This window comes from Erpetoichthys calabaricus, chromosome 2 (genome assembly GCF_900747795.2).
Source record: "Erpetoichthys calabaricus chromosome 2, fErpCal1.3, whole genome shotgun sequence".
Taxonomy (NCBI): domain Eukaryota; kingdom Metazoa; phylum Chordata; class Cladistia; order Polypteriformes; family Polypteridae; genus Erpetoichthys; species Erpetoichthys calabaricus.
Genome location: NC_041395.2, coordinates 346,915,997 through 346,943,913, shown reverse-complemented (window position 1 = coordinate 346,943,913; position 27,917 = coordinate 346,915,997). Strand labels below are relative to the sequence as shown.

At 43.8% G+C, this 27,917-nt stretch overlaps 1 protein-coding gene across 1 annotated transcript in view; it reads right to left on the bottom strand.

The window, feature by feature from the left end:
* Positions 1-16,400, bottom strand: part of LOC114647400 (uncharacterized) — a 723,921-nt gene extending 707,521 nt beyond the window's left edge. The window contains exon 1 of the mRNA XM_051923407.1: positions 16,386-16,400. The gene's annotated coding sequence lies outside the window, so the exon portion shown is untranslated. The remainder of the gene's footprint in view (positions 1-16,385) is intronic.
* Between the last annotated feature and the right edge of the window lie 11,517 nt (positions 16,401-27,917).

Here is a 27,917-nt window from a genome sequence, read left to right as displayed (position 1 = left end):
TGGATCTTTCTGGATTTATATTTTGTTTTTAAATAATTTCAATCCGTTTTTGGTTGAATCCACAAATGAGAAACCTGGAGATGTTATGATGTCCAACTTGAATGACTTTTTGTATGGCGCAGTGAGTAGCGCTGCTGCCTCGCAGCTGGGAGACCTGGGGACCTGGGTTCGCTTCCCGGGTCCTCCCTGCATGGAGTTTGCATGTTCTCCTCGTGTCTGCGTGGGTTTCCTCCGGGCGCTCCGGTTTCCTCCCACAGTCCAAAGACATGCGGGTTAGGTGCATTGGCGACCCTAAACTCTTCCTAGTGTGTGCTTGGTGTGTGTGTGAGTGTGTGTGTGTGTCCTGCGGTGGGTTGGCACCCTGCCCGGGATTGGTTCCTGCCTTGTGCCCTGTGTTGGCTGGGATTGGCTCCAGCAGACCCCTGTGACCCTGTGTTCGGATTCAGCGGGTTGGATGGATGGATAAATTTCTAATTCATCTCTATCGGAATTATATGGAAGGAATTCAAATATGATGTTTAATTTTGTTTTAGATAACATATGTGAATTTCTATCTATCTATCTATCTATCTATCTATCTATCTATCTATCTATCTATCTATCTATCTATCTATCTATCTATCTATCTATCTATCTATCTATCTATATGAGTTTATTATTTATGTTTATAATTTTATTTTTTTTAAGTTTATTATTTCCTTTTGTTTCCCATTGAGGAGCCACCATGTTAGGTTTCCGTTTCAGCTGCCTCCATGGAGATTTTACCCAGAATTCCCCAGGGTGTGCTCAGTGGTGACATCATATCAGCGATGATAGAAACGTCACCTGGTGTTTCTAGGGTCTCCAAGAACTTTGTTTTGCTTATTATTTCATCTTTCCAGATTCTCGAATCGTTAGTATTGTTGTGGACTTTTCCATTCGTGTTTCGGCTTCAACTAGTTTTCTTTGGCTGTCGGTTCTGATTCCCCTGGTCGTCTTCAGTCCCATTCTGTGTCGTGTGAGTCAGTGTAGTGGATACGGGGCGCCGAGTGTATTTTGTATTCTCTTCTGTTCCTTGGACTCAGTGGGTGGAACCTCAAGAGGCGGGGCCACCATGACATCAGGCCCCGCCCACTTCCACCGTATTTCCGGTTGGCTAGCGGCTCTCTCAGAGGTTCAATCAAAGGAGTAAACATATTTCTTACATTTTCTGGTTATTGTCGTGTTCTCTTCACTTTTGAATGTCTGCTCTCTGATTGTCCTGACTCGACGGGAAACAGATAACTACAAATTAATAAAATAAAACAAAGGTGGATCGGAGGTGGATTCAAGTTGTTCTATCATGGTGTGGATGGGAGGAGAAATGGAGTAGGAGTTACTCTGAAAGAACAGCACGTCAAGAGTGTTTGGAGGTGAAGAGAGTGTCAGACAGAGTGATGATGATGAAGCTGGAAACTAGAGGTGTGATGATGAATGTTGTTAGTGCATAAGCCCCGCAAGTTGGGTGTGCAATGGGTGAGAAAGAAGATTTCTGGAGTGAGTTGGATGAAGTGATGGACAGTGTACCCAAAGGACAGAATGTGGTGATTGGAGCGGATTTCAATGGAAATGTTGGTGAAGGGAACAGAGGAGACGAGGAGGTGATGGGTAGGTATGGTGTCAAGAAGAGGAATGAAGAAGGTCAGAGGATAGTGGATCTTGCCAAAAGGATGGACATGGCTGTGGTGAATATGTATTTTAAGAAGAGGGAGGAACACAGGGTGACGTACAAGAGTGGAGGAAGATGCCCACAGGTAGATGACATCCTATGCAGAACAGTCAATCTGAAGGAGATTGAAGACTACAAAGTGGTGGCAGGGGAAAGTGTAGTTAAGCAGCATAGGATGGTGGTCTGTAGGATGACACTGGAGATCAAGAAGAGGAAGAGAGTGAGGGCAGAGCCAAGGATCAAATGGTGGAAGTTGAAAAAGGAAGACTGCAAGGTGGAGTTTAGGGAGGAGGTGAGACAGGTGCTGGGTGGCAGTGAAGAATCACCAGACAGCTGGGCAACTACAGCAGATGTAGTAAGGGTAACAGCAAGAAGGATGCTTGGCAACGGATTAGCAAGAAGGAAGTAAGGACAGCGATGAAGAGGATGAAGAATGGAAAGGCTGTTGGTCCAGATGACATACCTGTGGAAGCATGAAGGTGTTTAGGAGAGATGGCAGTGGAGTTTCTAACCAGATTGTTTAATGGAATCTTGGAAAGTGAGAGGATGATGAGGAGTGGAGAAGAAGTGTACTGGTGGGCCAATACTTAACAATAAGGGGGATGTGCAGGACTGTAGTAACTACAGGGGGATACAAATGATGAGCCACATCATGAAGTTATGGAAAAGAGTAGTGGAAGCTCAGTTAAGAAGTGAGGTGATGATCAGTGAGCAGCAGGATGGTTTCATGCCAATAAAGAGCACCACAGATGTGATGTTTGCTCTCAGGATGTTGATGGAGAAGTTTAGAGAAGGCCAGAAGGAGTTGCATTGTGTCTTTGTGGACCTGGAGAAAGAATATGACAGGGTAACTGAGAGGAGCTGTGGTATTGTATGAGGAAGTCGGGAGTGGCAGAGAAGTACGTAAGAGTGGCACAGGATATGAAGTGTGACAGTGGTGAGGTCTGCAGTAGGAGTGACGGAGGTGGGATTACATCAGGGATCGGCTCTGAGCCCTTTCTTATCTCCAATGGTGATGGACAGGTTGACAGACGAGATTAGACAGGAGTCCCCATGGACTGTGATGTTTGCTGATGACATTGTGATCTGCAGGTTGAGGAGACCCTGGAGAGGTGGAGATATGAGAGGAGAGGAATGAAGGTCAGTAGGACCACCAGGACAGAATACATGTATGTGTGAAAGAGAGGGAGGTCAGTGGAATGGTGAGGATGAGAGGAGTAGAGTTGGTGAAGGTGGATGAGTTTAAATACTTGGGATCAACAGAACAGAGCAATGGGGAGTGTGGAAGAGAAGAGAAGAAGAGAGTGCAGGAAGGGTGGAGTGGGTGATGAAGAGTGTCAGGAGTGATTTGTGACAGACGAATATCAGCAAGAGTGAAAGAGAAGGTCTACAGGACGGTAGTGAGACCAGCTATGTTATATGGGCTTGAGACGGTGGCACAGGAGTCAGAGCTGGAGGTGACAGAGTTAAAGATGCTAAGATTTGCATCGGGTGTGACGAGGATGGACAGGATTAGAAATGAGGACATTAATTGGTCAGCTCAGGTGGGACGGCTGGGAGACAAAGTCAGAGAGGTGAGATTGTGTTGGTTTGGACATGTGCAGAGGAGAGATGAGGGGTATAATGAGAGAAGGATGCTAAGGATAGAGCTGCCAGATAAGAGGAGAAGAGGAAGGTCTAAGAGAAGGTTTATGGATGTGCTGAGAGAGGACATGCAGGTGATGGGTGTGACAGAGCAAGATGACAAGGACAGGAAGATATGGAAGAAGATGATCATATGTGGCAACCCCTAACAGGAGCAGCCGAAAGAAGAAGAAGAAAATAAAACAAAGTGACCAAAACCCAGACGAAAGGCAAAAATCACAGTCAAAAGTTGAAAACCAGGCAAGACACAAAAATCAGTCACATAGAGAATATGATAAAGGCTTAGAAGGAATTATTTGCAGATCAGATAGACCTCAGTGCTGCCACTGACCTTTCATCCTGTCTGCTGATGGACTGATGTGGAACACAACCCTAATGACAAAATGGCTTCCACTATAGGACAGGGCTACAAGGCCCTGATCATGACACTGATGTTATGATGTGAACTCTTCCAGAAGGGCAAAACATGTATGTGGCCTACAAAAGCTGCTACTCCAGGATGTTAAACCCAGCCAGGCCCCAAATCCTACCTGATGGCTGGAACTGGAGCAGGCCCAAAAATGGGGAGCTGTCAGAATAAGTGGATCATGAAGACTGCCCACCAGATCATCAGCTGGTCTTTACCCTTTCTGGATGAACTGCACAGCTCTCGCTGCCTCAGGAAAGCAGAAAACATCTTAAAAGACTCCTCACACCCCGCTCGTGACATCAGGCAAAAGACAAAGGAGCATCAAAACAAAAATGAATAGACTGAATAACAGCATCTACCCTGTCGCTATCAGGGCACTGAATGCCACCTCATCACCTCCAATGCAGCAGTGCAATAGATGATATCTTGTGCAATAAGGTCTTATGTTGAATGTTTGTGATCTACCTCATTTCTTCTCATCCTTTTCTATCCATTTGTAATTATATTTATTTAAATTTTGACACCGCAGGGACTGCACCTAATGTCATTGACAATAAAGATATTCTGATTCTAATTACAAATATCACAAATGGTTCAACAAAAGCCTCACAAGAGGGAGGATGACAATAAATCCTTGTCTTTAATTAAAAGGCCAAACAGAAAATCTTATAAATCAAGGATTTATTTAAAGAAAACCAGATAATACAAAGAAAAGGGCGCAAAAGAGCAGAAGGAGCTGCCTAAAAGGTAATGGCAAACAAAGAAGACCCAAATCCAAAATTCAGAACATTTTAAACAAAGAGCAGTAAATCGAGAAATCCAGAAGATATCCTCACCTAACACCACAACAAAGAATGATCTCCAACTCCTGAGCCTTCTCAGCTGATTTAAATTGCCTGATGGAAGGGTGTGGAGAGGTGACATCAGAATGACCCCGCCTCCTGGGGCTCCGCCCACAGAGAACATTGAAAGGGACAGAACATAATAGTTGAGTAACACATGAAACCAAAATAACTAACATAAAAACTACATCAACTTCTGTATGGACATTGTAGTTCCAGTAAGAACTGTACGCTGCTATGCTAACAACAAGCCATGGATTACAAATGACATCAAGGGCCTTTTGAACCAGAAGAAAAGGGCTTTTAAAGGCGGTGATCAGCATGAGTTCAAGCGCGTGCAGAAGGAACTTAGAGTCCAGCTCAGGGCGGCGAAGGAGCAGTACAGGAGAAAGCTGGAGCAGAAGTTGCAGAATAACAAAGGAAGTAAAGGAAGTGTGGGATGGGATGAAGATCATCACTGGCTGCAGCTCGAAGCGGGGTGCCACCATCGAGAGAGACGTGAAGAGAGCAAACCAGATGAACAACTTCTTTAACAGGTTTGACCACCCTAACCCACTCTCACCTCAGAGTACTGCACCCTCCACACATCCTTCTGCTGATACCAGCATAGCAGAGACATCCCCAATAACAATTACAGCAGCCCAGGTAAGCAGAGAGCTGAGGAGACTTCATGCCAGCAAAGCAGCGGGTCCAGATGGAGTATCACCACGACTGCTGAAGGCCTGTGTGTTGGAGCTGGGGGGTCCTCTACAGCGCATCTTCAACCTGAGCCTGGAACAGGGGAGAGTCCCGAGGCTTTGGAAAACATCTTGCATCACCTAGTAAGCTGAATGACTTCAGGCCTGTCGCTTTGATGTCACATGTGATGAAGACCATGGAGCGGCTGCTGCTTCACCACCTGAGGCCACAGGTCCGTCACGCCCTCGACCCTCTGCAGTTCGCATATCAGGAGAAGGTGGGAGCGGAGGATGCCATCATCTACAGTACATGCTACACCGATCCCTCTCCCACTTGGACAGAGGCAGTGGTGCTGTAAGAATTATGTTTCTGGACTTCTCTAGCGCCTTCAACACCATCCAACCTCTGCTCCTCAGGGACAAGCTGACAGAGATGGAAGTAGATTCATACCTGGTGGTATGGATCGTGGACCATCTTACAGACAGACCTCAGTATGTACGTCTCTGGAACTGCAGGTCTGACATTGTGGTCAGCAGCACAGGAGCGCCACAGAGGACTGTACTTTCTCTGGTCCTGTTCAGCCTATATACATCAGACTTCCAATATAACTCGGAGTCCTGCCACGTGCAAAAGTTCACTGATGACACTGCTATCATGGGCTGCATCGGGGGTGGGCAGAAGGAGTATAGGAACCTAATCAAGGACTTTGTTAAATGGTGTGACTCAAACCACCTACACCTGAACACCAGCAAAACCAAGGAGCTGGTGGTGGATTTTAGGAGGACCAGGCCCCTCATGAACCCTGTGATCATCAGAGGTGACTGTGTGCAGAGGGTGCAGACCTATAAATACCTGGGAGTGCAGCTGGATGATAAATTAGACTGGACTGCCAATATTGATGCTCTGTGCAAGAGAGGACAGAGCTGACTATACTTCCTTAGAAGGCTGGTGTCCTTCAACATCTGCAATAAGATGCTGCAGATGTTCTATCAGACGATTGTGGCGAGCGCCCTCTTCTACGTGGTGGTGTGCTGGGGAGGCAGCATTAAGAAGAAAGACGCCTCACGCCTGGAAAAGCTGGTGAGGAAGGCAAGCTCTATTGTAGGCATGGAGCTGGACAGTTTGACATCTGTGGCAGAGCGACGGGCGCTGAGCAGACTCCTGTCAATCATGGAGAATCCACTACATCCACTGAACAGGATCATCTCCAGACAGAAGAGCAGCTTCAGCGACAGACTGCTGTCACCGTCCTGCTCCACTGACAGACTGAGAAAATCGTTCCTCCCCCACACTATGCGACTCTTCAATTCCACCCGGGGTGGTAAACGTTAACATTATACAAAGTTATTGTCTGTTATACCTGCATTGTTATCAATTTTTAATTTAATATTGTTATTATCAGTATGCTGCTGCTGGAGTAAGTGAATTTCCCCTTGGGGTTAATAAAGTATCTATCTATCTATCTATCTATCTATCTATCTATCTATCTATCTATCTATCTATCTATCTATCTATCTATCTATCTATCTATCTATCTATCTATCTATCTATCTATCTATCTAAAAGCAGCAACAAGTGATAACTCAAAATTAACTTACACAACAATCAGACCTAAAATACACATACATTCACAGGAATACATAACATCTGGATTACAGACTGGCCTTGTCAGCTCTGAGTTACCATTCTCATCAACTCTTTTTGCTTTGTTTTTCTCTTGCTTTACCATTTTTGTTCTTTTGTTTAGGAACTTCATTTTGCCTTTGCCCTTTATAAGCCAGACGTTTACAGATTGCCTCTCCCTTGAATTCCATTTCTGGGTGTTTTTTTACGCATTTCAATGCATAAAAGCCTGATTCCTATTTCGAAACCTGCTTTTTGAGTTTGAGGCCAGACTGTCTTGGGTGAGGCCTGTTTCTGAGGCGGACGACTCAAGACCTGGGTTGTCATGAATGTGTCCAGCATATGTAGCTGTGAGGGTTAATATTTAATTACAATGAGCTTTTCTGTCCACCATAAAGATGCTCATAAGATGGCTCTGCATTCTTGTCAAACTTTTGACTTTTCCGAGGTTGCCACGACCGTACAATTCCTGACCTTCCAAAACATATCAGCTCATAAACTTATGATTAAGGCAATCCAGATTCCAGCCCAAGCAATTCCTGAGCACCACTATGTTTCTGTGGTCAGCAGATGTCAGAGCTCTCATTCTTCTTTTTTTGTGCTATGTCACCTTTTCAATCAGTTCACCTATCACTTTGCAATAAAAAACCCACAAAAGCTACACAGTTTGCTGCCACCTGAAATTTTTTGCCACACCAGTACTTGTCACATCATAAGGTTTTGATTAAGACCAGGTTCGTGGCTCCAGCCCCACTTACACGTACACTTAAATATGCAGAACTTATTCTCTTGTATTTTCTTTGTGTCTTCCATCCATCCATTATCCAACCCACTATAAGTACAGGGTCACGGGGGTCTGCTGGAGCCAATCCCAGCTAACACAGGGAGCAAGTCAGGAAACAACCCCCAGGCAGGGCGCCAGCCCACTGCAGGGCACGCACGTGCACACACACATACACCCACCACACACTAAGGACAATTTAGGATGGCCAATGCACCTAACCTGCATGTCTTTGGACTGTGGGAGGAAACCCACGCAGACACAGGGAGAACATGCAAACTCCACGCAGGGAGGACCCGGAATCTTTGTGTCTTTTTTTATTAATTTATTCTATTTTAAAACTGTATTATTTGTGGTGTGCCATCTGTTGGAATGACAAATGCAATGCATAAATCTCTGTTGTATACCATTTGCTATGTGACTCGTTAAAAACTGTTAATGTTTGTGATGCACCACCTGTAGAAAATCTGTAGTAATCAACATAGACCTCAGCATTAATGTTCGCAGTGCACCATTTATTGGAATGGATTTTGTAATGCACGTAGTAGTAAAATGTATTGCATTTTTCATTCCTACAAATGGTGCATCACAAACATTTGTAGCAATAAAATGTAATACTACAAATGTTTGTGATGCATCATGTTTTGGAATGACAAACACAATGTATGTCTCTGTTATATGCCATTTGGTGTGGAATACATAAAATCAGTATTAATGTTTGTGATACACCATCTGTTGGAATGAGCAATGCAATGTGTTTTATTACGGCTTATGTTTGTGATGCGCCATATGTTGGAATGACTGAGACATAGCAGCCAGGCAGACACACAGATATTGACATGACGCTTGTCCTTTTGTTAAGGTGGATACATATACAGTAGATTATTATACTGGGCCAATTTAGGCTTCTCTCTAAATCTTTGGGATGTGGAAGAAGACCATTGAAGTTGCACATTTGGTTTGTTCTGCGAGTGTAGGACCTTCAAATTGATTTTTGGATTTCTTTAGGGGGACAATTTGCCATAACAACAGCATCTGCAGAGACGTGGTGGTCCCCCAGCTACTCGCTAAGGTGTTCAGTTAAGACTGAGAGCTACGAGGCCCCTAAATTACTGTTTTATTTTGCTTGGCCCTTTGAGCCTCCAGCCGTAATTTTCTGCTGTTATGGACCCTCATGTAGTCAGACGTCTTGTAGTGCTGGTGCTGCCTGCCTGTTTCTACTCTGATATTCTTCATCTTTAATTGATTCCTACTGTTCTCTTTATTGATTTGTGTCTGCTGCTGTATGCTCTTGTATGCTCTGTAAGTTCGATTAGTTCTCCGCCAGCTGGCCCCCTACAAATAGATTTCATTGTAGTGTTTGAGCATAATGACAATAAACTGAAGTGAATAATAACAGTGCTTGAAGATTTATTGACGTTCTAAGACCCTCACTTCTAAGCTATGAGACTAATAAGGCAGAAAACATGGCAGACATAAGACAACAGCGGGCTTCAGACAGGGCAACTCTTGTGAAAAGAGATTCACCGCGACTTAAAGACGGCACACGTGCCCCTCACTCAAAAGGCCATAAAATGAAGCGCGAGGCTCACCAGTCGGCACAGACTGAGAGTTGACGATGAGGTGAGCGCTGAGCATCACCGCAAATTCATAGAAGGGCAAAAGTGAGACTGGAGGAGGATTTCTGCATCGCCGTCGGTTACTGCGATGGTGGTGGTGGGTGCTTTTTCTCCCAATCCCATCCACAGTCACTCTTTCTGGAGAGGCGCACCTCAGAAGACCCTTGTCATTCTGGACTCTGTTGGTAGGACTGGCTTTAGTATCCATTTTTACTGAAGTTGGATTACTCCCGCACATTTTACCTTCTGCTAACTGTTGTTTGGACTTTGGGATACTCACTCAACTGTATTGTCGTGGTATTCCCCTCTGCTTACCCAGTTTGTTACTGGGTTGGTCTGCTCTCACACCATAAGATTAACACACACACACACACATAAATACACACACACAGAGACCCTAACCACAGAAGTACTCTATGAATGACGTATACGCAGCCCGTTATTCTCTAGCGCTTTAATCCACATGCATAGCCCATCATTCCCTGGTACTCCAAGAGACTTGCTTATCATTGGCACGGACAACGTACAAGGTCTTAGGTACATCTCAGACCTAAATATTACCTTTGGTCTCCAAGAATACATTCAAACATACAAAGGCTCCACTTGCCTGACTACAGGCCATTTATTAACCAGTGTGACACTAGAGGGCGCTATCACTCCTCTAACCTGACAGACAAACACCCAGGACACCAGCTAAAAGCACAAAAAGGTTTCTTTAATTCTTTCCTTCGTGCCTCTTAGCACCCCAATCACCATACACAGGCAAGTAATATTAATAAACACAATAATTATTCTCAACAGTAATAATTCTCTCCTCCACACCTCCCAGCAAGCTCTGTCAACTACCTCCCAACTCCGGCTCGCTTGCTGGTCCTTTTTATAGTCCTTGACCCAGAAGTGCTTCCGTTCTTCCTCCCATGTGACTTGCCAGCACTTCCGGGACAAACGGAGGGCTTGAGTTTTCTTCCGCCCGGAAGTACTTTGGGGCTTCCATCCTGGGTTATACGGGAAGCAAAAATCCCCTTGTCTCCCTGCAGCGTCTCCTGGTTGCACCCACGGTACCCAGCAGGGCTGTGAAGCCGAACTCCATATCCCATGGTGCCTTGAGGGAATCCGGGGCACTGCTATGCTGCAGGGAAACTGCCATCTAGCATCCTGGGGGAGGCAGTGTCTTCCATTCTTTGGCATGCCAGCTGCCCATCACACCAGTAAAGTCTTACTTTAACACCAGTTCATTATGTGACAGAGCTCTTTGCCCTCAGCTGATAAACCTCGCAGTTCAGTTCAAATGGCACTTCCTTACTGCTCCTGGTGCTCTAAATATTTACCTCATTACTTCACACTAGACATGAAGTATAGAAAGTTTAAAGCAACGTGGTATTTATTAAAGAACAATAATACCAGTAGAGGATAGTATAAAAGAAAATATAGATAGCAAAGTCGAGAACATGTCAAGATGAATGTTCCAGGGCAACGCTGATTTAGCGATTGTTGTTGTTCATGAGGTGCTTTAGCTGACAATCAGATGACAAAAGTCTCACGTCTCTATCCTTCTCCCCTTCTCTTCTCTTCTCTTCTCTCTCTCTCTCTCTCTCTCTCTCTCTCCGTCCATCAGACAAGTTACTGTATATTTACATTAAACTTCCACGTCATTGTGACATGTGACACGGGGCTTCCTCGTGATACGGCTCCATGACTTGGGCTGTTACACACCTTTGATTGGCTGGCTGTCAAAGTTCTGTTTCCAAGCGATAAGATAATCAACACAGGCGGAAGCAAAAACACTGAAACAGATGTTTTAAGGTGACACAATTCAGGAAAGCGGGATGCTTTGATGTTAAATTGGCCACCAAGTGTCCGACATTGAAGTTCATCTTTGTTTGTCTTGATCAAAATATAATGCAGGGTTTCTCAACCTTTATGTGTTTGCGACCCGAGTTTTCATAACAGTTTTAATCTTGCCCCCCTAAGGTTTTTTTGAAAGGAGCCCACTAATGCCAATTTGTTCTTTTTTAATTAATGATATATCATAGATGGATATTTTATTATACCTACTTAACTTTTATCTAACTCTGTATTTATTTTTCTAGTATCAGAACGTAGTTTAAGTTAATTTGTTTTGGTTTTAATAGATGGATTTTTCTTTCTTTCGATTTTTGTTTTCTTTTTTTCACATCTTCACGCCCCCCTTTTTGTTACTTCGCGCCCCCCTAGGAGGGCACGCCCCACAGTTTGAGAACGACTGATATAATGAAACCAGTAATGGTGCACTGTACGATAACATGCAGTGAATCCACTTGACTTGAGCCTTCCTAGTTTTCAGACGTTTATCATTCGTTTGCTCAGAGGTTGATGCGCTTGCTCCTTTGTGATCTTCTCTTCTTTTCTCCACCCTAGTGGCCCGCTTCTTCTCTTCTTCTTACGTCGGCATCTTTTCACGTTAAAACTGATTACCGTATATTCTCGCGGATAAGGCGGGACTTGATTTTACCGTATAATTTCCATTATTTTATAATGTCGGTTGTATAAGTCGAATGTGGAAAACTCACGCTATTGGTCCAAGAGATTATGATATGCTAACGCCCACCTGAGAGAGTAACCATGGAGCACACGGCCTTTTTTTTCTATGTGGGTATGGCAATGTGCTCCTAACCCCTCACTCTGTTGTGCCTACGTGACCAGACGGTGATACCTGAACAATTCTGAAGCGATGATTACACTGTTGTGTGTTTTTTGTATCTCACACCCTCATCCACCTTTATTGTAAGAGCATCCCTTATCTACGATGAAGTGTTCAATCAGAAGAAAATATGAAGCTGGTTTTAAATTAAAAGTTGTTGAAGTAGTGAAAGAAATTGGTAACTGCGCAGCTGCAACAAAATGCGAGATTTTAGGAGGCAAGAAGATGAAAAAGAAAAAATGTAAGTGTTGCATTGTTGAACGAGCGTACAAGTCAGGGTCTGATTTTATAATCGATTTTTTGGGTTTCAGGACCCGACTTATACGCGAGTATATATGGTAAGTTTGTGTTTGTGTTGCAATTACTTAGGACGTTTTCCTTAATTTTTCACTTAAACTGGCACTTAAGTCTTCCGTCTGCCTCAAGAATGATTTAAGATATGAAGAGGTAGAGGAAGTGATGGCAAAAGTGGTAGGGATGCTGCCGAGAGTTGATTCTACAATAAAATAAAATAAAAATAAAAAGTGGAATAACCTTGGTAGTCAATCATCACCCCAAAAGCGGACAGTAGACATCACATAGTGTATGTGTACCAAATTTCAGGTCAATCAGTCAAACGGTTTGTGAGCGACAGGTAATTTAAAATCCTGGACAGACAAACAGACAGCCACGGTAGCGTATTATATATAAAGAATATCGACTTCTATTATTTAAAAAATTGCAGATTTTGCACACCAGGGACCGCATGTATAAATGGTGCGTATGCACAGAAATGTTGCGTAAGAATGTTTCCACGTTCAAATCGTAATGTATAAAACCTAAACTTGGTGTAAAGCCACGCACATTTCCACGGTAGCTCATACCCTGGCGTACGCAAGTTCTGAACTCTTTTTTTTTTACAGACTGGCAGCACCCAGCATCAAAGCAGTGCTACTGTTCCTGTGTGTTTTCCCTTTCTTTTTCAGATCCACATTCCTGACGCGGCTTTATAAATACACTGAAATTAACGCATATTGTTTATTAGTTTAATGCATGTGATTGTAATTAACCCTAACAATATAATGCTCCACAGAATGGTCAAACTATTCCAAATACCATAGCTGCTTTAGCATTGTTACTCTCACTGCACCTTCTTCTTCTTCTATCAGCTGCTCCCGTTAGGTGTTGTCACAGCAGATCATCTTTTTCCATATTACTCTCACTGCACCACTCGGAGTATTTATATCACTGTATCTGAGTGGGAATCACAGATCTACAGCGATTGGAAAGAGAATTATCGGTATACAGCATCAAGCACTCGCTGCCTCAGCCATTCACTATTTGAACTGCTCTCATCCGACCAACGCTTCACAGCCTTTCCTGTTCGGACCTCGCGGTTCACAAACAGTTTCATCCCAAGAACTCTAAACGCACTCAATCAGTCCATCAAGTGCTCCTTGTAGAACTGTTTGGACTTGCAATTTACCATGAGGTAATTGTACTTAAGATACAGTTATAATATTACACAACCTGAGCCACTTTATAAAGCGTGTATTTACATATGATGACAATATCATTTTTAAGATGAAATGCAGCAAAATATGTTGATTATATTATATAAATAAAACTTTAACTTTAACTACACGGTGCTGCAGCGCTAGCGAGAAACTTGAGCTTCATTCACGGTTTGTTCCTGCCTCGCTCTATATTCACGCTGTGGCTGGCGTGACACTGGAAGGATAGATGGATAGAATAATTAAAGATTACGAAGATATTTCAATGTTCCTTAAAAGTTTTGAAGAATCGGCGTTCTAAGCTTACAGATGGCTTAACGTCTATTACAGAGCTGATTGTGTGGCGATTGGGCATTTGGAGAAAGAAAAGTAAGGACAGGAATTGGAGGTTAGTACGTTTGAAAGAGACAGTACTTCTGTAATAAAGCATTTCATCGAAGCTCGCGAATGGCGCAGCAAGCATCTTGCGTGAGATATGAACAATCACTGCGCCACCGTGTTCCCGTCCCGTGTTTAATAACATGCTTTAACTCATATCATCATGAAAATGATATCACGTATACTTCTCAGTATTTTAATTACTCAGAGAGCTGTAATATTACGAACGTAATGGATTCTGTGTCCTGTCAGAGGAAGAGCACGTAGTGATTCAGGCACATAGAGCACATAGAAGATCAAATACACAACAAAGCATTTAACGTGCTACTTTAGTTACGATGGGATTTGAGAAACTAGTAAATGATTTTAAGATGAAGTTTATGACGTTCTACTTTAATAACAAAATAAACAATGTGATTAAAGTGGAAATTTCAAGATTAAAGTTGACATTTCGTTCTTTTTTCACACTGTGCCTTTTTTTTTCTCTGTACCCTAAGATGGTGGGCTACGAGTCGCCTTCTCACGCTGACTTTGATATCTGACAACTTCGTTTTTATTTCGGGCACTGTGCGACTTTGTGAACTTGAGCTTTCAAGTTTCTCCGACACACTAAGTCACTCGATCAACTTCCTTATGTTGCTTATATAACTGTTTAAACCAACAAATAGTACGTTTGTCTTTGCCTCCATTTGGTATTCACTGAAATTCTTCTATTTTTCCTCGTACTTTTGCCATTGCCTTTTCACAGAACGCTGGGCTTAAGGGCTATTTATATTGATTTGCATATTCAAAGAGGCGTAATTCTGGGAGGAGTTGGGGTGGAACAGCAGGCGCGTACACGTGCGTTTATTTCCACGCTGAGTGGGATTTATGTAGTGGAAGAACGCGAAGTTGGCGAACGCACAGATTTATGCATCTGGATTTTTCTGTGCGTAAGCACATTTCTGCTTTTGTGCTTATGTCATGTTATAGTGCGAATTCTATGCATGGCATTATGCATGAGGCCCCTGGACACTTTATCGTCGGGGGTTTGCTCGAGGTGTTCATTTTGTGTTTTTGTCATTACCTTTCCTGGAAGTGTTTGTGAATACTTATTATAATAAATAGTTAATATATCGTATATATTTGTTGCTTAATACATTTAATGCATCTGGTGTAACAGAAGGACAGGATGACGATAAAGCATTGGGGTACTGAGATAGCCACCCCGCATATTTGGAGGCAACGAGATTAAAAAACAAAAAGCAAAATATTGTGAACCTAGTTTTGTAAAACTTGACTTATTATAATCTTTAACACATCTCGGAGGGTTTCATCTGTCCCCACCTGCTTCAAGGCCTGTTTTTTCTCGGCATTAGTGCATGTCATGTGCATTCGACACTCACCGTACATGCGCACTCAGACCGACCAAGGATCCTTAATTGCTTGCGACGCAACCAGCCAGCCTTTATTGAACATGAATAATAATAAAGATGTAGTATCGTAACAACTTGAGATTAACATCAAACTATGTAACATCAACATTCAATAGCAATTGTCTGAAAAGTGCACTTAATGCAGAAAAGGCTAAACCAGATCAACTTAACCTTGGCATACAGTGTTGTCACCCTAAGTACTGCGCCAGTGCTGCTTACTTATATTGCTGTTTTTCTAGCCTGAGCAAAGTTAATATAACAAAGGAAAACTGTTCAGCTTCCGGAAAATTCTCGTCTGTTTTCATCTGAGCCTATTTCAGGAATGGGCCTAATGCTGCAGCATCAATAGCACCCACCTTAATCCGGCCATGGCTTCAAGCACACAGCCATCATCCCTGTCCCAAAGAAAAATAAAGTAGTCTGCCCTAATGATTACTGCCCAGTAGCACATGAAGTGCTTTGAGAGGCTGGTGCTAAAACACATCAAGGACATCATCCCTGACGTCCTCCATTTTGCCTACCATTGCAACAGGTCCACTGAGGATGCCATCTCCATAACACTTCACACCACCCTGTCTCATCTGGAGAACAAGAACTGTTATGCCAGGCTGCTGTGTGTGGACTACAGCTCAGCATTTAACGCCATCATTCCAACCCAGCTCATCACTAAACTCCAGGATCTGGGGCTTAGCTCTTCACTGTGCAACTGGGAACTGGACTTCCTCACCGGCAGTCCTCAGCAACTGTGTATTAGTGGAAAAACCTCCTCCTTCATCACCGTCAGCACTGGCACCCCGCAGGGCAGTGTGCTGAGCCCCCTGCTTTACTCTCTCTACATCCATATCCCTATTTCTATTTGTATACGAGAGAGTAATTAAAGGACAAGTGTCTGTGTGTCCGTCTGGATGCTAAGGCCAGAAAGAAAATTTTAAAAACAGGCAAAACATATAGAAGAAGCATCAAAAAATCAAAAATGTTAATAAAAATCTTATATATACAGTAAATGTCTACGCTTGGAAGTGTGTGTGTCTGCCTGGAAGTGAGAGTGAGAGTCGGGCTAAGGGCTCCACCACAAGGAAACGAAAGCGAGGCCAGCATGTCATCAAAACGAAACATCCGAAGAGAGAGTCACTCACTTATCAGCCATTACAGAAGACTGGCGAGCACATCAGCAGAATGGTATCCCTTTTACTTTTCCTCCCGCCACTAATGCACAACCGAGGTGAGCATGCCGGTAAAAGGAAACCTCAGAAGAAAGACAGCCGCTTAGCTGCTAACACACAAACGATGTTAGCACGTCAGCAAAACGAATCCTCCTAGGAGAGAGTTACCTGACATCTCTGCTTTTCAATTTTTTTTTCTGACAATTTCAATACTTTCTAGGACCCCGGGCTTTTTACAGCATGGGATTACACAGCTAGTACCCAATAATGAGAAAATAAATTGGTCTTACTGGCCTATTCTGTTGTCCGACATTATGCACCAGCAACAGAAGCATGGTAGAGACTTTATTACAGCCGCTCAGACCACGTGACCGAGGTTTACAGCTGTAATGCTACTGACTGACTAACTGTGCGTGGTGGGTAACTGATGAGTGAAAGTTACGATAAATCAACGTGCACATTGTGAAAACAAAACCTCAACGTGACTAGGCCAGAGTCGCTAAACGGGTGACCACAACGACATTTTCCCAAACTATAAGAGTGGTCACTTCGAAATCGGGTGCAGAAAAAATGGGTGACTCTATCTGTAGAGGAAAAGGCCCCTATGGGGGAAGAGATTAGGTGTGTATCATTATACCAGACCAAATGGACAACCCGTGTATCAAAAATAAAAAAAACATGGGGTCTACAGGGGCGGCACGGTGGCGCAGTGGTAGCGCTGCTGCCTCGCAGTTAGGAGACCCGGGTTCGCTTCCCAGGTCCTCCCTGCGTGGAGTTTGCATGTTCTCCCTGTGTCTGCATGGGTTTCCTCCGGGCGCTCTGGTTTCCTCCCACAGTCCAAAGACATGCAGGTTAGGTGGATTGGCGGTTCTAAATTGGCCCTAGTGTGTGCTTGGTGTGTGGGTGTGTGTCCTGCGGTGGGTTGGCACCCTGCCCGGGATTGGTTCCTGCCTTGTGTCCTGTGTTGGCTGGGATTGGCTCCAGCAGACCCCCGTGACTCTGTGTTCGGATTCAGCAGGTTGGAAAATGGATGGATGGATGGATGGGGTCTACATTGATTATCTAGACATGAACACGTCTTAGATGGGTAGCACAGCTGGCATATAAAAATGAAGGGAACACTTAATCATCCCAGCCTAACACCAAGTCAGTGAAGCTTCAGGGATATCAATGAGTCCAGTTAGGAAACAGAAGCAACTGTGAATCAACATCACCTGCTTTGGTGCAAATGAAAGTGACAACAGGTGACTTGGAGAGGTGACAGCAGGACACCCCCCAAAAAGGGAATGGTTGCCACAGACGATTGCTCTCTCCTTTCCTTCTTGGCTGATTCTTCTCGTGTCCTTGTCACTATTGCTAGCATGAAGTGGTACCTGCAGTCCTTTCAGGTTGCACATTTAGTTCAACTCCTCCAAGATGGCACATTCATATGTGCCATGACAAGGTGGCTTCCCGTGTCTCCAAAAGCATGGAGGAGATACCAGGAGATGAGCCGTTATATGAGGAGAGGGCTGTAGAGGGGCATCAGCCCAGCAGCAGGACTGGTATCTGCTCTGTTTTGTGAGGATGAAGAGAACGAGCACAGCAACAGCCTACAAAATGACCTCCAACTGGGTACTGGTGTGCAGATTTCTAACCAAATTGTCACAAACAGACTCCACAGGGGTGGCATTAGGGCCTGACGTCCTCTAGTGGGACCTGTGCTCCCAGCCCATTACCATGCAGCTTGATTGACAGAGAATACCATAACTGACAGGTCTGCCGTTGGCACCCTGTTCTCTTCACAGATGACAGCAGGTTCAAAAATTGAAGTAGCGTTCACAGGTGCCCTGATCCAGGTCTGGGAGGTGATCCCCCAGGACGCCATCTCATCAGGAGCATGCGTAGACATTGTTGGGGGGCCATACAGGCACATGGGGGCTACTGAGTCATATTAGGAGTTGCTGTGATGAAATTCACACAAGTTGGCTCAGCCTAGGATTTCAATTTTTGACCTTGATATTTGGCGTGATGTTGAATCAGCGCTCAATGGGTTGGTGATTTCGGTTTCCATTGACCGTTGTTGCATCATTTTGTTCTCAATGAATTACACAGGATTAGTAAATATACAGTTGTGCTTGAAAGTTTGTGAACCCTTTAGAATTTTCTATATTTCTACATAAATATGACCTAAAACATCATCAGATTTTCACTCAAGTCCTAAACGTAGATAAAGAGAAACCAGTTAAACAAATGAGACAAAAATATTATACTTGGTCATTTATTTATTGAGGAAAATAATCGAATATTCCATATTTGTGAGTGGCAAAAGTATGTGAACCTTTGCTTTCGGTATCTGGTGTGACCCCCCTAAATGTTTCCGGTAACTGTTGATCAGTCCTGCACACCGGCTTGGAGGAATTTGAGCCCATTCCTCCGTACAGAACAGCTTCAACTCTGGGATGTTGGTGGGTTTCCTCACATTAACTGCTCGCTTCATTGTCCTTCCACAACATTTCGATTGGATTAAGGTCAGGACTTTGACTTGGCCATTCCAAAACATGAACTTTATTCTTCTTTAACCATTCTTTGGTAGAACGACTTGTGTGCTTAGGGTCGTTGTCTCGCTGCATGACCCACCTTCTCTTGAGATTCAGTTCATGGACAGATATCCTGACATTTTCCTTTAGAGTTCTCTGATATAATTCAGAATTCATTGTTCCAATAATGAAAGCAAGCCGCCCTGACCAGATGCCGCAAAACAGGCCCAAACCCTGATACTACCACCACCATGTTTCACAGATGGGATGATAAGGTTCTTATGCTGGAATGCAGTGTTTTCCTTTCTCCAAACATAACGCTTTTCATTTAAACCAAAAAGTTCTATTTTGGTCTCATCCGTCCACAAAACATTCTTCCAATAGCCTTCTGGTTTGTCCACGTGATCTTTAGCAAACTGCAGATGAGCAGCAATGTTTTTTTGGAGAGCAGTGGCTTTCTCCTTGCAGCCCTGCCATGCACACCATTGTTGTTGAGTGTTCTCCTGATGGTGGACTCATGAACATGAACATTAGCCAATGCGAGAGAGGCCTTCAGTTGCTTAGAAGTTACCCTGAGGTCCTTTGTGACCTCGCCGACTATTACACGCCTTGCTCTTGGAGTGATCTTTGTTGGTCAACCACTCCTGGGGAGGGTAACAATGGTCTTGAATTTCCTCCATTTGTACACAATCTGTCTGACTGTGGATTGGTGGAATCCAAACTCTTTAGTGATGGTTTTGTAACCTTTTCCAGCCTGATGAGCATCAACAACTCTTTTTCGGAGGTCCTCAGAAATCTCCTTTGTTCGTGCCATGATACACTTCCACAAACAGAACAGACTTTGATAGATCCTGTTCTTTAAATAACACGGGGTGCCCACTCACATCTGATTGTCATCCCATTGATTGAAAACACCGGACTCGAATTTCACCTTCAAACTAACTGCTAATCCTAGAGGTTCACATACTTCTGCCACTCACAAATATGGAATATTCGATCATTTTCCTTAATAAATAAATGACCAAGTATAATATTTTTGTCTCATTTGTTTAACTTGTTTCTCTTTATCTACTTTTAGGACTTGAATGAAAATCTGATGATGTTTTAGGTCATATTAATGCAGAAATATAGAAAATTCTAAAGGGGTCACAAACTTTCAAGCACAACTGTATTGAACTGAATATTTCATTCATCGAGATCTAATATGGGATTTAAGTGTCCCCTTAATTTCTTTGAGCAGCATATATATATGTATAAAATGTAATCAGCACACGGCAGGTAACAGCGGCCACAATGCATGATTAGAGTTCGATGACCTGGGGAGGGGACCCCCTCAGTGTCTGAAGTGCAAGCCCCCCAACTTTCATAAATACCACCCTTCAGATTATGGCATAGTAGGCGGACGCCTATGTCACCGAATGGACTCATGGCGTGCTTGGCATGTTTTGAACTAAAGTGGATATTATGAATGGCTGAATTCCATTCCATTCCCAATATTTTAATTAGGAAACCCCTTCCCCATTATTCTCTGAGATCATTAGGGGGGGCGGAGGGTTCCATGATGTTTGTGATGTACTCCGGAGCTGCCGTTTGAATCTTCATCCACATTAGCCAGCCTCACGTCAGGGTCAGATACAAGTGATAAGGACAGGAAGTTTGGTAGGTTGTTTGAAGCAAAGTTTCCAATTTGCATACAGAAGAAGAAGTGTGTCACTGGAAGTTTAAATTTAGAATATAATAATTCAAAGAATGCAAATACATTACCAACATAGAAAACTAAAGAAATGCCACAGTTCCTGGTATCTTCCATAGATTGAATGCTGCAAAGGTTAAAGAAGGCTGAGACTGGTGAGTATCATGTATGGGGTAACAGGTGTCCTGCATTAGTAAAACACATTAAACAAGAAGGAGCCCACCTGGGGACAAAGAGACAGGTCAGGTCAGGTTGGGGAGCATCCACTGGTACAATGCGTTGTCGCACCCACCACACGACAAAACAGCCTGGGATCCAAAGTTGGCAACCCCCCAGGCAGACACACGGTCCAGTTCCACCCTCCGGAAATGACTATCTATCTGCTGCAGCCATGGGTTACATGGGCCCCCTTGGCCTGGTCCTGTGAGCCGGATCACCCTCGGGTAATTGCACCACATGGCCGTAGTGCCGTAACTGACGCCCCATCACAATGCCGATCATGTGCCTCATTTGAAACTCAATGAGCAGCACAAAATCAAACCAGTGGCCCCCAAGGATTCTCCGAAGAGAAACACGTGAAGGAGTCCAGTCTTCATCTCAGGTCACTGGATCGTGTCCATGTCTCACAAATAGGAAGCACCAGGACTCTAAGGACTTGGACCTTCATCCTTTTACAGAGATATCAGGAGCGTCACACACCCCTTTCCAGCGACCTGATTTCATAGGAAGAGTCACCAGAGTCACATGAATGTCACTACTGAGGTAGGTAAACCTCTCAATGATGAGGTCGACACTCTCTCCGCAGACAGACACACTGCTGATGTGCCCAGGGGGTCATTAAAGTCATCAAAGGGACATCGCGGTGGAATAGAGAGGTGCAGGATGTGTTAAGAAGGGCTCGAGGAAGACATGGTGCCAGTCAGGGAGGGAGGAAGATTGAGAAAAGTATAAGCAGTGTGACTGAACCCAGTGATAAGGAGAATGGCGACATTCAGGTTTGTGGAAACCACAGAGGGATGAAGCTGATGTCACACACAATTCAATTTGGGAAAGGAGTTATAGAGAGAAGACTTGGGGAAAAGACCACCATAGGGGAAGAACAGTTTGATTTTATGCCAGAGATAGGAACAACGCATGCCGTCTTTGCACTGACACAGCTGATGGAGAAACACTGAGAAAAACATAAAGGTCTGCTGTGGTACAGAGAGCGTCTGCGGTTCAAAAAGAGCGGCCGTTTGAATTAATAACTAAATGATGAACGTGCTTGTGCTGGGGAGTTGGAGCAGCCGAAGTCGCCCCGTCTCCGTGTTGGTACGAGGCGGTCAGCCGTCCGTGCATTGCCTAGTCGGCTCTGATTGTCTTATTATCTGCCCGGGGCAGCAATCAGGTGATCACACCTGCAACAGCTCCCCCTAAGAAAGAGAGACAGGAAAAGAGAAACAGAACACAAGAGAGCGGAGGTTAAAGGACAGAGAGAGAAAGACAGGAGCAGCCACGAGCCGGGGTTTAGAGTGGTAGCAGGTGGACAGGAATGGAGGTGGCGCGTGCCCAGCACTCAGGATGGGGGCACAAGGATCACTTCTGCTGAGCAGCCTGGAGCAGGAGTGATCGTTACGCTCATCTTGCGGGAGCAGGGTCTGGGGGCTCCCTGTGGGACACGGGAAAGTTTTGAATGATGTCTGCGCCTGTTGGTGGACGTCACTTTGTGCTGCAAGGTCCGAGTAGGGTAAGCCGGAGACTCGTCAATTTTAAAAGGGAAACACCAGGAATGAGAATTTTAACCTCGTTTTAATGGATTACTTATTTATTGAATTTTAACCTCCATTGTACACTCATTTCTGGATTCTTTATTTCTTGATTTTGTTTTGAGCACTGCACTTTGGACAGTATTTGGATTTGGTTTTTATAATAAAAGCACTGAGGACTTTACACCCTTCCCCTTGCTTCATATGTGTTTTGTCTTCATCTGTCATGCTCATCCAGTTACATTATCGACGGTGTCGGGTTCAAGAGGCTCCCATTATGGAAGAGGGAGCAAGGAGCGGACCCACACCGTCACAGCTCCATATGGTGGTGGTTGATTTGCAGATGGTGCCACGTCAAGAGGCCTGGAGATGCACGAGGGAGAAAGGAGGACCAGAGAAGTGTGTGAGGAGTGTCCAGGATGAGGGAGTGAGGACTCGGTTTAAAAGAGCAGTGTTCGGGTAACAGACAAGATCCCGATTAGAGGAGGTCTGCACCAGGGATCTTCGTGAAGTCCTCACCTCTGTGATCTGGATATGGATGGTGGAATAAAAGACCAATCACCCTGGTGCAGGCTTTGCGCTGATGACATTGTGTTGTGTAGCACCAGAAAAGAGGAAGTGGAGAGGAAATTGGAAGAATGGAGAAGGGCTTTGGGAGATGGTGGACTGAAGATAAATAGGAAGAAGAAGATATCAGAGGTTTAATGGTGATCAGGATTCAGAAGTTGGTCTGCTATTGAAAAGAGTTGATAAATTTAAATATCTAGGATTAGCGGCAGCCCAAGATGGACAATTAGATGCAGAGATAACCCACAGAGTGCAGTGAAGATGGAACAATTGGAGAAGGTATCAGGAGGATTGTGGGATTGAAGAGTTAAGGAGAAGGCTAAAGGTGAGGTTTTTAAGATGGTGATAAGACCAGCAATGATGTGTGGAGCTGAAACAAAAGGAGAACAGCAGGAGCAGAACTTGAATGTGTCAGAAATAAGAATGTGTAGTATATGGATGTGTGGACTTCCAAACAAGGATGAAATAAGAAATGAGACAATCAGAGGTACAACAAAAGTGGGAGAGACAACTAAGGGTCAGGTCAGGTCAGGTGGGGAGCCAAACCCAAGGATTCTCTGAAGAGACACAACACTGAAGGAGTCCAGTCTTTGTCTTGGGTCATCTGAAAAAGTACAGGAGAGTAAGTGGTATGGACACAAGATGATCAGAGATTAGGAATATGTGGCCAAAGGAACTATGGGAATGGAAGAGAAAGCAAAGGAAGTGGAGGTGGACGGATAAAACAAAAGAAGATCTGAAGGAAAGGGGGGGCGGTTGCAGGACCGAGCTGTATGGAGAAGGCTGATCAAGTGCAATAACCCCACATAGAAGAAGAAGAAGAAGAAGAATTTACACACCTGGCAGCAAAAAGAAAGAAAACTAACAAAAAAAACAAGAACAGGAGGAAAGACGAAGCAAGGCAGGGGTAAGCAGTAGGTTGATTCAATTAGGAATGCCCACCTTAACACATTTATACTTAATTGCAGGGTGTTGGAACTAAACTGTAGAAGCGGCCTGTTGGAGTGGAAATGGAAGCACAGGAGAGTCTCACATATTCTGAATGAACGAATGGACAGAGTGTTTTACAGCAGCAGAAAAGAATAACCGATAACCTGAACGAAAAATCCGTCAGTAAAACAAAAATTACATTTGGAATAAAAGCCGACATCCGACTAAAAAAAGAAACCAACAACCCGATCATCCAGCTGGCGGTGGGAGCTTCAACCTGAGAGTCTCACAGCAAAGCAGGAAACCTCCAAAGGCACAGAAGCAACTGAAAACATCGAGAAGAAGATGAACTCGGCACTAAACGTACATTTGATTTGTTCTTTCCCTGTCGAGGGTACGTTTACCTGTTAATGCTGTGTGAGGGGAGGATTTCAGTCTGAGGTCCAATTTGAATAGAGCGCGGTGATTGGGGGTTTGTAAATCTGGAGAACGTAGTGCCTGCTTTTGCTGCAGTCAAAGCTCACAATCAAGCTTTTTGAAAGTTACAGCAATACCGTTATAAGACATTTTTTGTTATTTTGTTTTTACTTTCTTGTATAAGAAATATAGGGAAAATATTGTAATCGTCCAAAAATTTGACTTTGAGATTTTGATGACTGCGGTGGGCTGGCACCCTGCCCAGGGTTTGTTTCCTGCCTTGTGCCCTGAGTTGGCTGGGATTGGCTCCAGCAGACCCCTGTGACCCTGTAGTTAGGATATAGCGGGTTGGATAATGGATGGATGGATGGATTTTGATGAATCTCGATGTTTCAGACCTCCCTGAGTCCGATTTACTTTCTCGTACACAAAGTATAGGGAAAGTATTATAATCGTCCAAAAATTCAACTTCCAGATTTTAATGAATCTTGATGTTTTAAGACCTCCCTGAGTCTGATTTACTTTCTCATATACGAAATATAGGGAAAATATTGTAATCGTCCAAAAATTTGACTTTGAGATTTTGATGAATCTCGACATTTTAGACCTCCCTGAGTCCGTTTTACTTTCTCGTATACAAAATATAGGGAAAATATTGTAATCGTCCAAAAATTCAACTTCCAGATTTTAATGAATCTCGACGTTTCAGACCTCCCTGAGTCTGTTTTACTTTCTTGTATACGAAATATAGGGAAAATATTGTAATCGTCCAAAAATTTGACTTTGAGATTTTGATGAATCTCAACGTTTTAGGATCTCCCTGAGTCTGAAAACACAACTTTTTGGAATTATGTCTGTGTGTGTAAACACGATACCTTGAGAAGGCTTTGACTGATGTCAACCAAATTTTGCATACATATATTACATCCAAAACTGAAGTTTCTGTCAACTTTTGGGCCACTTCTGCTAACCGGAAGTGGTACTTTATTTGAAAATTAATATGGTAGCAAAAAAAAACCATAAAATTATCAACAGTAATACATATAATACTAATGTGACCATTTTTTTTGGTTTACTAATATAAATGACTCATTCCTATGTCTGAGTATATAAGAAAGTCGAGGGAAAGGTCTCTCCCGATTTTTACTTTTTTAAATTTCTATTATGTGTATTTTTTAATTATTAAGTGTAATTTGTATTAGTTTTTTGATTTTTTTACATATTTAGATTTTTAAACAAATTACATTTTTTTCAATGTAATACTTTATGCTATTATTATTGTTCTTCTATACAAACGTGATGTGTATTGTGTTGTTTTATTTATGCCATCAGTTTTCCACAAAATTAAAATAAAGGATTTCTATTTGGTAAATTCTCCCTGTTGCTCTTATTAGTTTTGACAGCACTAAAACAACGGTTAAAAAATATTGTGATGCTAGGACTCTGGGGAGGGTGAGTTGGTGGGCCCCATTGAGTTTTTTGCCCAGGGCCCCCTGAGTCTCAAGAGTTTCTCTCTGCAAGAAAAATTGTGTTGGGCGACTGCAGAATTTTCCTACTTACGTGTAGAGTTTTCTAATGTAAACATCAACTTAACTCACTAGGAATGTCTGTCCCTCTGTGGATAATGACTCGGAAACATGCAAGTTCATGTACCTTCAACATGTGACCACCGGGGGGCATCATTGAGTCCTGAATTCAAGACACAACTCCACAACACACAGATCCATGTTAAAATTGATTATTAGAGAGACACCTTCACAGACCTTAAAGTCAGTACAGCACCATAGCCAGCAATATGAATGCTTCTTCTCCGTCTCCTTCCATTCCTCCTTGACAAGTGTTGTCCACTGCCTCCCTGTAAGAGTCAGAGTGTTTCCTTTTATATGGGACCTGGGAGTACTTTAGGTGCTATGGTATTGCACGTCAGAACCACTTCTGGGCCACGTGGAAGCTGCAAGAAGCAAGAAGGCTTTCTTCTCACAATGCCCCCCTGGTGACACCCAAGGACCCTAATAGAGTCACCCCTTCCCCACTACAGTTCCCACGCAATCCTGCAGGTGTTCAAGTAAGGAGCAAAGCAGAGGAATGCTGCCACCCCTTGCGCTAGGGGATGAGTTTTTCCCAAAATCCAACCTCCCCCAGTCCATCTATCATATCATTTACTAGTTCGAGCTCCTGCTCTATGACATGAAAAGAATCAAGTAGTGGGTGTGCAGTTGTCACCTGTGAATGAGCCGCAGAAATGCGCCTTCTTCTTGTGGGCTCCTTGCTGCAGGTGGAACGGTGGTAAAGGTTAATAACATTCTTTAAGAGAATGGAATTTGGACATAGCAATGACCCAAAGAGAAGGTAGAGGTCTAGTATTGATTTCAGTGCAAGTCCTGATTTTGAGGTTTGATTGACATTTGTGCCAGGGTCAGGGGGACAAGGGGTGGTGAATTGCATGCAACATCTGCTGCATTACGCTCAGTCCAGCTCTCCTGTTGGTGGTCCTGGCAGTGGTGCACCATCCTGCTCCACTGGCAGACTGAGGAGATCGCTCCTCCCTCACACTATGTGACTCTTCAGTTCCACCTGGTGGGGGTAAATGTTAACATTATACAAAGTTATTGTCTGTTATACCTGCATTGTTATCACTCTTTAATTTAATATTGTTATTATCAGTATGCTGCTGCTGGAGTATGGGAATTTAATAAAGTATCTATCTATCTATCTATTTCAAAGAATACTGAGATTTATAAAGGTAAATTGCTCCATTTATATTTAAGTTTTAAGCACGGAGTTAAAAACATATTTTTTGGTTTAGTTTGTTCACCTGCAATACTGCATATGGATCAAAAATTAGAAGTTTGTCTTCTTCATCTTCAAATGTAATGTTACTTCTGTAGGGGGTGTGAATTTAAATCAAATGGTTTCTAGGGTGTGGAGTGTAGAAAAGTTTACAGGCTCCCGGCTGGGTAAGGATTTATCCTCAATCCCAGTCAGGATGCCAGTCCATCCTTTCACACGTCATAAAAAAATGCAATCAAACAAAGGGTCTTGGTTGGCATCACATCATTGGGATGCCCTTTGACAAAATGCCGCAAGTGACAAAGAGTTTCCATGGGGTGCTCTTACTTTGTCACAGGGCTGCATTAAAGAATTCGGTCTGTTTGTACCTCTGCAAGGAGACTGCCGCTCAGCCTGCAGGTTTTGCTCGTAGTTCAAATATGAAGACGCCACTTTCACCGCTGGCAGGTGCTGCTGAAGGCCATCATGCCCGCCCGGTGCTGCTCTTCTTCTTCTTTTTCTTCAGTTTTTGAGGTGACTTTCTTGCCACTCATTGGGACTGCGACTCTCTGCTCCAGTCTTTACTGCAACTCTGACGCGTGCAGTTGAAAGCAAACCCAAAAGATGAAGGAGAAGGAGGAGGATTTCCGGGCCGCAGGTGTTTTCCCGCAGCTGCCTTTACGTTTCCTTTGAAGCTTCGCTTGCCGGCGAGTGACGGAATGCGCGCGCGTGTGCGTGAGTGACAGGAATGGGGAGCGCGCACTAATCCCTGCGTGGCGCGCGCCTCGCTCTCCGGGCACAACAAATAGTACAAAGCGCGCCCCCCTCCCGTCCTCAGCGACGGTGTGTGTGCGTGCGTCCGCTC